The sequence below is a fragment of the Eschrichtius robustus genome, chromosome 13, assembly GCF_028021215.1.
Source record: "Eschrichtius robustus isolate mEscRob2 chromosome 13, mEscRob2.pri, whole genome shotgun sequence".
Classification (NCBI taxonomy): domain Eukaryota; kingdom Metazoa; phylum Chordata; class Mammalia; order Artiodactyla; family Eschrichtiidae; genus Eschrichtius; species Eschrichtius robustus.
In genome coordinates, this window is record NC_090836.1 from 36,193,919 (window position 1) to 36,207,626 (window position 13,708).

At 35.9% G+C, this 13,708-nt stretch overlaps 1 non-coding gene across 1 annotated transcript; it reads right to left on the reverse strand.

The window, feature by feature from the left end:
- Window positions 1-11,986: 11,986 nt before the first annotated feature.
- On the reverse strand, window positions 11,987-12,093 carry LOC137776047 (U6 spliceosomal RNA). The gene has a single exon (XR_011076168.1). It is a non-coding gene; the product is annotated as a U6 spliceosomal RNA (small nuclear RNA).
- Between the last annotated feature and the right edge of the window lie 1,615 nt (window positions 12,094-13,708).

Sequence of the window (13,708 nt, forward strand, 5' to 3'; positions counted from 1 at the left end):
TTCCTTCCTTCCTTCCTTCCCTCCTTTATATATGTACTGAGACCTTACTATTAGTAATACTTGGAACTTTGCTATATGGGGGAATCCTAATCCAGGCCAGATAGGGGGAAATCAGAGAACACCTTCTCGAGATGTGCATTACCACATCTGAACATGGCTAGGAGGGTCATTTGAACAGTGAGATGTATAAATCATTGCTACACAGAATTTTCAGTCATCTACAGAGACAATCTTGCTATGACTATTTCTTTACTGATTGACTAAAGCAGACTATTTGCCCAAACTAGAAAATGTGGCATTTCTTACATAAGCATTTGTTTACTTTATAGAAATTGTCAAGAATCTGGGTCCTTTTGTAAATACTTGCTGTAATTTTGCATTAGGCACCTGCTTGTTAGAGATTATTTAATATGTGACTCCTTTGTGTAGAACTGTATCAACTGCAGGTAGTGTGTATCACAGCTCAATTCAGTAATCATTAATAGAACACCTACTATGCTCCTAGCAATATGAACTCGTTTAGATAATAGCATCTACAATAAAAAATGACAAATATGAGTCAATAAAAGTCTTACTTGTTTAAATTTTTAAATATTTTATAGAACTGCTTTATTGGCAGCTAAATTACCTTAAAAATTGCCTCTAGTTTCTACGGTGCTCATGTGTAGCCATACCTAACTTCTAACACTGGAGCACACAGTATTGATAAAGCTTCAAAGGTTATAAAGATAAGCAGTTCTATTTGCATTTATTCAATAAAACTGTTAAAAAAACAGGTTTTCCAGATTATAACATTATTATTTTGCAAAGATTTATTATATTTAATTCAGAATACTAAACTCTGCTAAAGAGACACCTATCAAGTTAAAACATATAATTTTATGCAAAGTTTAATATGTGATTAACAAAATAGATTTACAAATAGAGCTGCATTTCAGCTTAGTCCCTTTCTTCTTTAAATTGGTAATCATTCTTCTGCCAGTGTTTAAGTAGCATATACTATATGTGTTTATATTTACTATAATTAGGGATATCCAAGGCATTAATATATACCAACCTGTTTTCAAAGAATACTTATAATTTATAATTCTTAACCAGGTAGAAGTAATAATTGAACATATCGAATAGGATAGCAATATAATAAATATACTCTAGAATATTAGAGGTCAATGACATCTTAGGAACCATCAGAGTCAACATTTTCCCCATCTGAATTATTATCAAAATCAGAATCTCCAGGCATATAGCCCTAGGAAACATTTGTTGTTGTTGTTATTGCTGATGTTTGGTTTGGTTTGTTTGCTCTTTAATTTCTCCAGAAGTTTCTGATAACTTGCCAGGGTATAGCTATTGATTTCTTCCATTTTACAGAAAGGAAAACTGAGGCTGACATACAGAGGAGAAAAGCAAAGCAAATTCACACTTACTGAGCACCTATAAAGAACTGAGCACCGGTACTGGGGTCCCGTATTTTCCTTAACATACAACTCCCTTACCAACTATGTGAAGTAAATCTTCTTTGGCTTTCCTTTCTTTTTATTTTTGAAAATGACTATACTGAATTTGTAAATAAAATGCATACTGTTTGTAAAATTTCAAAAAGTGCAAAAGAATATAAATTAAAATAGTCTTTATTGATTATCTTATATTCTCCGTCCTGAATACACACTGTTAAAACTTTGAGGAACCACCTTTTGGCCATGTATTCATGCACACATTCATATGTAGATAAATTTGTAGAATTATTTTTACTTGGAATCAAACTATAAATGCAGTACTCTAACATGCTGAGTTTTTTGGTTTTTTTTACTCAAAAATATGTTAAATATGTCAACAAAAATATATCATGGAATTGAATATAAGTACCTTTACCAACCCCTGGTAAATGGAAACTTAAAATGTTTGTGATTTTTTCCTGTTTTAATATATATGATCATCACCTTTGTGCATAATTTATCATTCAAAGGTCAATAGGTATCAACTGTCATGTTAAGATTTAGACATAATTGATTCAACTTCTATTCCACAAATTATGGGAAGTTCAGTGCTTCTCCAGAGATTTCTATGTATTCCTAGGGGATGCTTATTTTCATCATTATTGGTGGGTTGAGTTCCTTTTTCCACTGATTTGATTTAATGAACATTTCATCACTCTGTTTATGTTAGTCCTCTTCTGTTCAGAGTCAGAACTCCAGTCTTCCTGAATATCCTCCAAAAATCTCCTACACACTGAAATCATTTGTGTGAGACATTGAAGATTTGGAGAGATGAAGGGAACTGTATCATAGCAAGGCAAACAATCCACACGTTATCTTACGTATTAATGTTGCTAAAAATGTCTTGGTCATTCTAAGTTCAGATTCCAGCTTCCCATCATGCTACTCCATCCCTCATCCCCACACGACTGTTGATTCCCGATGTGTGACAGATGGCTTTCTCACTGGTACCTCCCCATCCTCAACTTGAACAAATTATTATGGTATTTTCTATCAGACAGTTCCCTTTCTTAAAGGATAGGCAATTACTTTCAAAATGGTACGATTATGTCATTTGGGTTAATACATTTTCATACTGATACACATTTTTTGGCTCTTGTATGCTTAACTTCTTAGGGAAATTTCTTAGAGTGAAATTGTTGCATAAGTGGATATTTGCCTTTTACATTTTAATGCACATTACCAAACTACCATTCTGAAAATTTGAACCAATTTTTATAATCCTTGTTTTTCCGGTGAGCTTCAAAGCAGTAGGCTCTATTGCCCCAGTCACCAAGCTAGTGACTTAGTAGACTGGATATTCAAAATCAGGTTTTTCTCGTTCCATTATATCTATAAACATTAATTGTGATAACACATGAACGTCAAAGGTCCTCAATAATATATCTAAATACTAAATGGAAAAAGTATACACTGTCATTGTCATTACTACAATTTTTGAGTCTTCACTAGAGTATTCTTATTTCTCTGTTTTAATCTTGTAATGCTTACCACCAGCACACTTATACCATCTATCACAGTGGAACAAAACAATTTCAGACACATGGGTAAAATGTACCACGTATCCTCTGAGGTTGTATTGGTCCTTTCCTAAAATCTCTACATTTTCCTTAACATCTTGCAGATTCCTTTGTAAGCAAATTACTTCAGTTCTCTACACACTGGTCCTGTGTCAATTCCTATGCAAAATTTTTCTTCCATATTGCTTTTAAAAAATTAATGAAAACGGGGCTTCCCCGGTGGCGCAGTGGTTGAGAATCTGCCTGCCAATGCAGGGGACACGGGTTCGAGCCCTGATCTGGGAAGATCCCACATGCCACGGAGCAACTGGGCCCGTGAGCCACAATTACTGAGCCTGCGCGTCTGGAGCCTGTGCTCCGCAACAAGAGAGGCCGCGATAGTGAGAGGCCCGCGCACCGCGATGAATAGTGGCCCCCGCTTGCCGCAACTGGAGAAAGCCCTCGCACAGAAACGAAGACCCAACACAGCCAAAAATAAATAGATAAATACATAAATAAATGTACTATAAAATTAATGAAAACGGTATCATTAGTGGAAAGAGCTCAGTCTTTAAGTTATGATTCTCCTACTTACTAGCTATCTAATATTGTGAAAGTAACTTTAACTCTCTAATCCTAATAGTATCCATCTTATAGGATTTTTGTTAAGATTAAATAAGGCAACAATGTGTCACAACAGATCCTAAGGTCCTTGCCATTTAATACATATCAATTTCCTCTCTTATCTTACCTTTTATGTTTACTATTAACTGTGCTTTTGTTCTTTTAATTTAACAATGATTAAGTTCCTTAGACATGGAGTAAAAATACTTTTTCGGAAGATGATAAAACAGAATGGTAGAGTAGAAATAGCATATAACTAAAGTCAGCTACATCTAGGTTTGCATATTGACCCTTTCACCTCTTAGCTCTGTGATTTTGGATAAATTATTTAACCCTTTATATGTCTCTTTCTGATGGAGCCAATAAAATCTCCCTCCTGGAGTTGTTCTCAGAATTGAACCTAAAAATGTCCCAGAGAAAGTTATATGTAGTTGCCTGCTTATTCCCAATATCAACAGCCTCACCTACCTAATTAAATGAGTGATGAAGATTTCCTTCCATTGTGTTCTAAGTGTCAACTCATACCTAGAAATAACAAATTAGTCTGGCCTATTAAAATATTGTCTTCACAATACTTACTTTCAATCTTCATTTGACTGAATATGTATCTCAGGAACAGAATATCATAATCCCTCAAAGGTTTTACTTCACAGTAAAGACATGCATACACAATTACAGCAGAGTTGATGAATGAGGAACTGAGCAGTGACACTAACATTTTATTTTGGGGCCCTGGCCTCTGACATATTGGTCAAAATACGGTGTAATCCCTTACCTACCTAAGATATTAAAGTAGTCAAGACAACCAACTTTTGCAAACTGATTAAAAACAGGAAAGAATAGGGTAAAATAAAATATTTGAAAAGCAAATTCGTGGTGTAAAATGTCTTCCCCTTTACTCTATTTGTTGAAGTAAAGCAACTAATTTCCAGTGGTGTCATATCCACTATCTGCTCACTTAGGAGTCACACTCTTATGGGGCCAACAGAACTTTGCTTTTTGCTTTGTTATAAAAGGCATAACCTAGTAAATGAATAAGGTTACAAATGATAATAGAGGGAGAACATACATTCACTGCTGAGCTGTTTTAAGAGACTGTGTGTGTGTGCGTGTGTTTCATCTTCCTCCTGAACCTCCCCTATGAAATGCCATTCACTGTGAGAAAGAAACAATAATGTCTTCATCTCGGCCTTTGCCTTTGGGACTCTGTCTTGAATCCCCAAAGAGCCTGTAAAAAGTGCCCGTTGTCTGGATGAATGGAGAGCAGTGTGCAAGTGTTATTCTCATGGACACTTTATCCTCCAGTGGAAAAGTGCTCAATCTGTTCTTGTGTCACTGGTGCAAACCCATAAAATTTGAGAGTGGTGGTCCTACATGTTCATGAAAAATAACTGAAGCCAAGCAATTCAGTCTGGAATGATGACAATGGTCTGGATCTCAAAATTGATATGCTGTCAGCTTTGAGGTCCTCACAAAGTTGATAGTCATTAATATCAAAGATAGGTTATGACAACTTCCTCCCCTGCAATGACAACAAACTAGTTAGGGCCTCAATGAAAACAACAGAGTGACCCTGAAACAAGAGTATTAAAGCAGATGACAGGAAGAACTACTGTATATTTCTAAGCAGCAGTCAAAGAAAAACTCTGCCAGGAAATTTCAGAAATGAATAACTTGCTTTGCTTAATCTCAGACCACCTACTGAAACAATACATGTTTTTTAATTGCTAAATTGTAGAATTAATTCATTCTTGCTCATTTTTATTTCCCTTTTAATGAGGAATCCAAGACATCCAGAAACCATAAAAAATGATTAATGACACAATAATTGCCAAATATAACTTAATAATTACTTTTACTTCAAGTGGATTTATGTTTCATCAGATATACTATGTAAATTATTTGACTTCACAATTTACGTTTCTTGTTTGTGACACAGAGAAGCTAAGTCGAAGTATGTAACTCCCTTCCTCTTTGAAGAATTTTTACGGTGAAGCAAAATGGAGCTTGAATACAAATGTTACATTGACAGAGAGCATACATTCACTGCTCAGTACAGCTGAGCAGAAAATAAAAGTCTATACTAGAAAACCAGAAAATAACCCAAATACATTTTTTTTTGTGATTTCATTTTTATGACATAACGTTTGGGAAAAAATCTTTTAAAAAAAAGTTGGTATGCTCACCAGGGTCCTAAGGGAACTATCAAAAATTGATTCCAGCCTGTTAAAGCAGTAAAAATAATTTATTTAAACTATTTTGAGAGATACTCATAATCGTATGGAAGGCTAGAGAACTGGGTCCCCAAATCTAGCTGGGTAGCTAGAACCCCAGGCATATCATGCCACACCATTAGCCAATGGGGGAACAGAGTTGCACCACTGAGCATTGGATGTCCAGCTTGTCTCACTGGTACAGCTGATGCCACACCCTGGGCATCACCCTTATAACTCTGGACACTCCTGTCACTTAACCACTAGAAACTGAAGACTACTTCTAACATCAGTGACCCAAAGGAATGTGCCACTATCTCTGCACAGGGGCCTGGGAAAGTGAATATGTAACAATTTTAGATTCTGTAGTAGGAGACAACTAACTTCTCTCTCCCCATAAAAAGCCAACAAATATCCACTTCAGTCCATCCTAGCACAATATTAAAATCATCCTTTTTTCATACTTCAAATTTTTAAAATTATGCCTTTCTAACAAAAATGCAAACATTGCTCATACAAACCAAGCAGTCTCACCCTCTCAACAAATGGAGCACCTCAATTTCGCATTAGGGCAATGTTCAGAATTAGAAAGTGATGTCTATTCCTCCTCTAGTCCCATCAAGATGCTGATTCAATCATATCAACTAGTTAATAACTATCCCAATATGTACCTTATATACAACAATGAAATACACATATATGTTGTATATAAACTTATGTACATACACACACATGAATATATACATACATCTGCATGTTTGTATATGCATGTAAACATATACATATGTGTGTGTGTGTATGTATATATATATACACATACACATAAGAAGTGACTACAATTGTCACTTCCACAGTTTGTCATAGGTATTAGCTGAATATTTGACTTCCCTTTTCTACTTTATATTCCAGGTTCCTTTATCCTTGATATACATTTCAGTTGGTTAGGGAGCTAAGCCTCTTGTAGTAGTCTTCAACTTTTACCACCAGACATGGCAGTAAAAGGAAGTGTCCCCAGAGAATGACCTGTGTTCCATCCATAGTCCTTCCAGCCCCCACTGAGTAGCAACAATCTCATCTCTTCCTGATAGTAAGGATAAATTAAATCTGCTTTTGCCTATTCAGTCAATGGTGTGAAAATTCCCAAATGATAAGTTGGCAGTTTTATTTTCCAGTTCAATAGAGCCATTGGGTTATGTCACTCGGTGAAAAAAATAAGACAAAAGAGCAAATAATTTTAGGAACAGAAAGCAAAAACAAACATTTTGTGAGTGGGTTATTTGATATGATATGAGAAATTCTCCCCAAGTCTACCTTTAAATTCTCAGACTCTTGTGTTACAGCTACAGAAGAAACAGAACCGCTGGTTCGGAACATATATCCTTTCCTGCAGGACAGCATCTCGACCTCACAGGATTCCCAGATAGTGAGATAAATGAGTCTTTTACAAAGCACTCAACCATTCTGTAAGGCCAGCTGCTTATGGGAAATGGAGTCTTCATAAGAACAGTGAATTTATGGGCATTAGCTCTAGGTCTTGAATCTTTCATTGTAAAACAAGGAGAATACATTTGGTACAGGATATGATGGTGGCATACAAAGCATTAGTAGGTCCGCTGATAATGGTGCTGGAAGAAGTATGGTAAACAGGAGGAGCAAACTTCATTTAGAATAAATATATTCTAATGAGAACAAATTGGAATAGGTACTTGCACCCATGAAGAAAGCATTCCATTACAATCAACCAGCCACCGGGTAACTAACTAGCTAACTTAACATAATGGGAATTCATGGCAGGTTGCTGCTGCTTGCAAAATGAGAAGTCGGTGATGGCAGTAGCTGAGTCAACCTTAGTGAAAGCAAGTCCTTTTTCTTTAGCCCATGCAAATCATTTATCCTTAAGAATATGACCCTTTTCATCAAGGTCCTCTGTTTCTAGAAGACACAATAATAGATTTCTTTGCATTTGGAGGCAATGTATAGTACATAAAGTATAATACTTTACCTTTGAGCTGAAAGGCTATCATTTTGATGGGATCCAGAGCTAGAGGAGGTCCACGTAGTCCAGACTGCAATGCATGAACTTCTGCTACTGTGCCATGAACCCACTGTCAATGACTGAGAAATGGGGCTCAAGGATATCTACAGAATTTGTCAACAAGTGTGAGCTTTTTTGTGGGCATTCACAGGGGACATAGTATAAGATGATTCTAGGAGTTTTATCTCCATATCTCTTCCTAAAAGTTCATGAGTCACAGACTTGAGATTTATATGTATCCTTGATTTAGACCATCATATCTCCTTCCACTATAAGAGAAAAAAGAGATACTTCAACTGATTTTTTATACAGGTGAAATATCACTTCTTCGTTATTTACTATGATCATAATTTAATGGGGCGCTAATGTATCCACAGACCATTTTCAGCTGGTGCCAGAATATCACAAAAATATATTTGTAAAATAAGCCAAATGAATTATTCCATCTTCACTTCATTCTCATCATGGAGAATGCCCCCATGAAACCATAAGTTGTGTTCAATAAGGGCTGGCAAAGCAGATATAGAAAGGCAAGAAATTTAAGCAACTGATTCATGCATATATTTGTTTCTACAGAATCAGTTCAGCTCCAACCCTATTTTTTTTACTTCTACTTGTTGGTGAAGTACAGCTTGGAATGTTTGACTTCATGTCTATGTAGATTACAGAGCATCCAGTTCATGATGGGCACTTTGCATTACATGGTCATATAGCTAATATTCAATGTATACCAGGTTAAAGTTTTTCAAAAGCAGATACTTGCCAAAGAATTTAAGGCTGTGCTCTGAAATCCTAAGACCCTCCACTATGCCATATTCTTCACATGGTCTTTTAATCTGCTAGAAACACCATGAGAACCACTGAAATCTCTGTGTCAGGTAAGTGGCAGAACTGCATCCATTGTCATCTGAACCACTTTTTCTTTCTATGGACCTAGTCAAGACCAGCATTTCAGGCTAAAGGTAAAAATATATTTATACCTCAGTGTAATACACCTTGCCTCCAAAATGTAAAGAAACTCATGGATTGCTATGGCACTTAATGGCACAGGGCACAGTAGCAACTTCTTAACTTTAAAGGGGACATCTTTACATGCTTTAGTCATGTAGACTAGAGGTTGGCAAATTACAGCCTGCAGGTCAAATCCAGCCTGCCACTTATTATTTTTAACAGCCTGTGAGAACAGCTTGAAGGGATATCCCTGTAAGCCATGGGTACCTACAAAACTTTGGATTGCCAGTGAGTCTTTTGTAGACAGCATACAGTTGGATCATGCATTTTTATCTACCCTACCAATCTCTTTCTTTTGATTGGAGAGTTTAATTCATTTACATTTAAAGCAATTACTGTTAGGGAGAAATTTCTTTCTCCTTTCCTTTTGTGTATATTCTATGGTTATTTTTTTGGTGGTTACCATGGAGATTTCATTTAATATCTTGAAGTTATAACACTCTAAGTTTAATTTATACCAGCTTAACTTCAATAACATACAAAAAATCTGCTTCTTTACAGCTCCATCCCCACCTCTTTTGGTTGTTGATGTCACAAAATTGCATATTTATATATTGTGTGCCCTATCACATAAACTAATAATCCTTTTAAATGTATCAGTCTCTTAAATTATGTAAAACAGGATTCAGATATACTAACAAAAGTTACAGTAATGATGACTATAATTTCCCATGTATTTACATTTATTTCTCCGTATAGCTCTAAGTCATTGTCCAGTGTCCTTTCATTTTTCTCTGAAGGACTCCCTTCAGCATTTCTTGCAGGACAGTTTAGTGACCACAAACTCCTTCAGCTTTTGCTTATCTGGGAATGTCTTAATTTCTCTCTCAATTTTAAAGGACAGTTTTGCTGGATATAGGATTCTTGATTGACAGGTTTTTTTTCTTTTAGTTCTTTGACTATATTGACCCACTGTCTTCTGGCGTCGAAAGTTTCTGATGAGAAATCTACTGATATTCTTAATAAATATCCCTTGTGTGTGATGATTCATTTCTGTTCTGCTGCTTTTAAGGTTCTGTCTTTGTATTTGGCTTTTGAAAATTTTATTATGTTTCTCAGTATGGGTCTCTTAGTTCATCTTAAAGTTCATTGGGCTTCTTGGATGTTTATATTCACATCTATCATCAAATTTGGGAAGTTTTCAGCCATTGTTTCTTCAAATATTCTCTTTATCCTTTATTCTTTTCCTCTCTTCTCCCTGTGGGACTCCCATGGTGTATATGTGATGGCATCCCACAGGTCCCTTCGGCTCTGTTGGATTTTCCTCACCATTTTTCTTATTGTTCCTCAGCCTTGATAATTTCCATTGTCAAGTTTGCTGATTCTTCTGTCTGCTCAAATCTGCCTTTGAATCCCTCTAGTGAATTTTTCATTTTGGTTATTGTACTTTTCAGCATTTCAGCATTTCTTTTTGGTTTCTTTTTAGATTTTCTCTTTATTGATATTTCTATTTTGTTCATACACCATTTTCTTAATTTCCTCTACATCTTCCTTTAGTTCTTTGAACATCTTTAAAATAATTGTTTTAAAGTCTTTGTCTAGTATATCAGCCATTAGGTCTTTCAGAGACAGTTTCTGTAGATTATTCTTTTTCCTTTGAGTAGGTCATACTTTCCTGTTTTTTGTATGTCATGTTTCTTTTGTTGTTGTTGAACACTGGACATTTAAATGTAATAAAGTGGTAACTCTGGAAATCAGATTCTCCCCATTCCCCAGGGTCTGCTGGTTTTTGCTACTATTATTATTATTATTATTGCCAGGTGTCTTCATGCCAAGGATCAGCCTGAAGTGTAAACTTAAAGTCTTCTCAGGTCTTTTCTGAGACTTTCCCTGACCATACATGGTCACTTTCTAATTTTCGCCATATAAGCAGTTGTTTTTGAATGTCCTAATCTTTAATGCCTGACTCTCAAAGGGGAAAAAGTGAAAAATGAAGGTGAGGGAAGAACACTGGCCCTTTAAATCCCCTGGAAGTCACTTCAGCTGGAGGGGGAGGGGCTTACACTCATGGGGGAGGTGCAACTATGGCTGCCTCCCTTTTTGTCTGCACCTCTATGATCATAAGCACCAATCAGAGCACAGATCACCAACATTTGGAGGACAGGGTCTTTTTGCCCTATTTGGATCCCACAAGCTTTGTGCAAGCTACTCCAGAAACATGTGCACAGTTGCTTGCCACGTGGCTTGGGGTGGTGGTTGAGGCGAAGGGTAGCTTCTACAGTGCTAAGAGGTAAAATTGACTGAAATTAACTACAACTTACCATCCAAGCCTTTCCCTGGAAGTTGCAAACCTTCAGCAGCTCTAGAGTTCCAAAATAGTTACATCTGACAGATTCTGACAGTGCAATTTTTTTTCTAAGTAGGGAGATATTCCTGGTGTATCATATTGTCATCTTTAGCTAGTACTAGCTTTGAATCAAGGTTTTAGTCAACAGACTAAGTAAATTAAAACTACTTTTAACCGTTTAAAATTGTGCATGGAATCTCTGTTAAGCGTTCCTACATCTATAAATTTACCCTGAACTAATGCTTTTTCCTCATTTGTTTAGCATCCTTTTAATCCATTTTCACAACTATGCCCCAGATATTTACTGATGTAAATTAGAATTCTTTACAATTCTCCTTCAGCTTGATTTTGTAATTTTACTCCTTTATTAATTGCCTCTATTTTGACAAGAGCTGTACTAAGAAGTCATGATAAAATGATAGTCTACACCCTCAAGGAGTTTACATCTGATGTTATTCCTTGTCATTATTTTGAGCCACCTAAATAAATTCCATACCTAAAGGCTGCAAACTGTCAGCCTAAAGCTATGTTTTTTAAATGAGAAAGGCTTTGTGTCCTAGGAGACATCTGGTAAAGCCTGGAAGTACTTTTGGTTGTCACAATTGAGGGTGCTACTATCATCTAGTGAGGAGAAACCAGGAATGTTGCTTAATATCCTAAAATGCACATGGCAGCTCTTCTCCCCCCAACAATGAAGAATTATACAGCCACAAAATCAATTATTCTGAAGTTGAGAAACCTTGATTTTAAAATTGCAATTGGCTGCCTTCACTCCCCTTATCAAGAATATTTTACTGACTGCGTTTTTTCTTTCTGATTTCAAAAATATGGAACGCTTCACAAATTTGCTTGTCATCCTTGCGCAAGGGCCATGCTAATCTTCGGTGTATCATTCCAATTTTAGGATATCTGCTGTCGAAGCGAGCACCTGACTGCTTTTTAATTATCATTCAAAGCGTATCTGAGGGAGTCTGATTTCTCTGATTCTTAATGACAAAAATGCAAATGACATTTTCCTAATCTATACTTTAAGTAGTCCCTCAGTAAACTTCCTCTCTTTAGATTCTGTTGGATAGAAGTTAGTTTTAAAATAATCTATTTCACCATAACAATGTGCTTTCACTTTAGGAGAGACATATATATCTTAAACTCATAAGGGCAGATCACTAAATAAACTAACAATTAGTCTTATGTTGAAGCAAAATATTTCTTGAAAAGTTAATAGTATCCACCTAACATTACTTTTAAGGCTTAAAGTTTTGCATTCTTTATTTTCTTAAAACTATATAAAATAGTTACCTAGTGTGTATTTTACTCACTTAAATGAATGAAAAGAATAAAATCCTTGTTACTGTTATTCCATCTTCCTATAGGTGTTTATTAACACTTTAAGTTAATTCCCTTTGCACTTAGACTAATAATCATCATCATCTCTATCTTCTGCTCCTATGACTTTCTAACTAATAACCCGTTTAATATTTTTGTGGGTATGCACAAATCAGATGCATAGGTTCATCAGACTGTTGGATTTAAGTTACATATTTCAAGCCCTATTTTAAACCAGACTTAAAGTCCTCATATTCTTCACAAGATCTTTTATATCTTATAATAAAAAAGACAATATTATTGCAACTTAAAGAATTTCAAGACCCAGCTCTAACCACCATCAGTCCCTCCCAGCAGAAACCTGCACAAGCTTCTTAGATAGGCTCATCCACCAGAGGACAGACAGCAGAAGCAAGAAGAACTACAATCCTGCAGCGTGCAGAACAAAAACCACATTCACAAAAAGATAGACAAGATGAAAAGGCAGAGGGCTATGTACCAGATGAAGGAACAAGATAAAACCCCAGATAAACAACTAAATGAAGTGGAGATAAGCAACCTTCCAGAAAAAGAATTCAGAACAATGATAGTGAAGATGATCCAGGACCTCGGAATAAGAATGGAGGCAAAGATGGAGAAGATGCAAGAAATGTTTAACAAAGACCAAGAAGAATTAAAGAACAAACAAACAGAGATGACCAATACAATAACTGAAATGAAAACTACACAAGAAGGAATCAATAGCAGAAAAACTGAGACAGAAGAACGAATAAGTGACCTGGAAGACAGAATGGTGTAATTCACTGCTGCAGAACAGAATAAAGAAAAAAGAATGAAAAGAAATGAAGACAGCCTAAGAGACCTCTGGGACAACATTAAATGCAACAACATTCACATTATAGGGGTCCCAGAAGGAGAAGAGAGAGAGAGAGGACCCAAGAAAATATTTGAAGAGATTATAGTGGAAAACTTCCCTAACATAGGAAAGGAAATAGCCACCCAAGTCCAGGAAGCATGGAGGGTCCCATACAGGATAAACCCAAGGAGAAACACGCAGAGAAACATAGTAATAAAATTGGTAAAAATTAAAGACAAAGAAAAATTATTGAAAGCAGCAAGGGAAAAATGAAAAATAACATACAAGGGAGCTCCCATAAGGTTAACAGCTGATTTCTCAGCAGAAACTCTACAAGCCAGAAGGGAGTGGCATGATATAC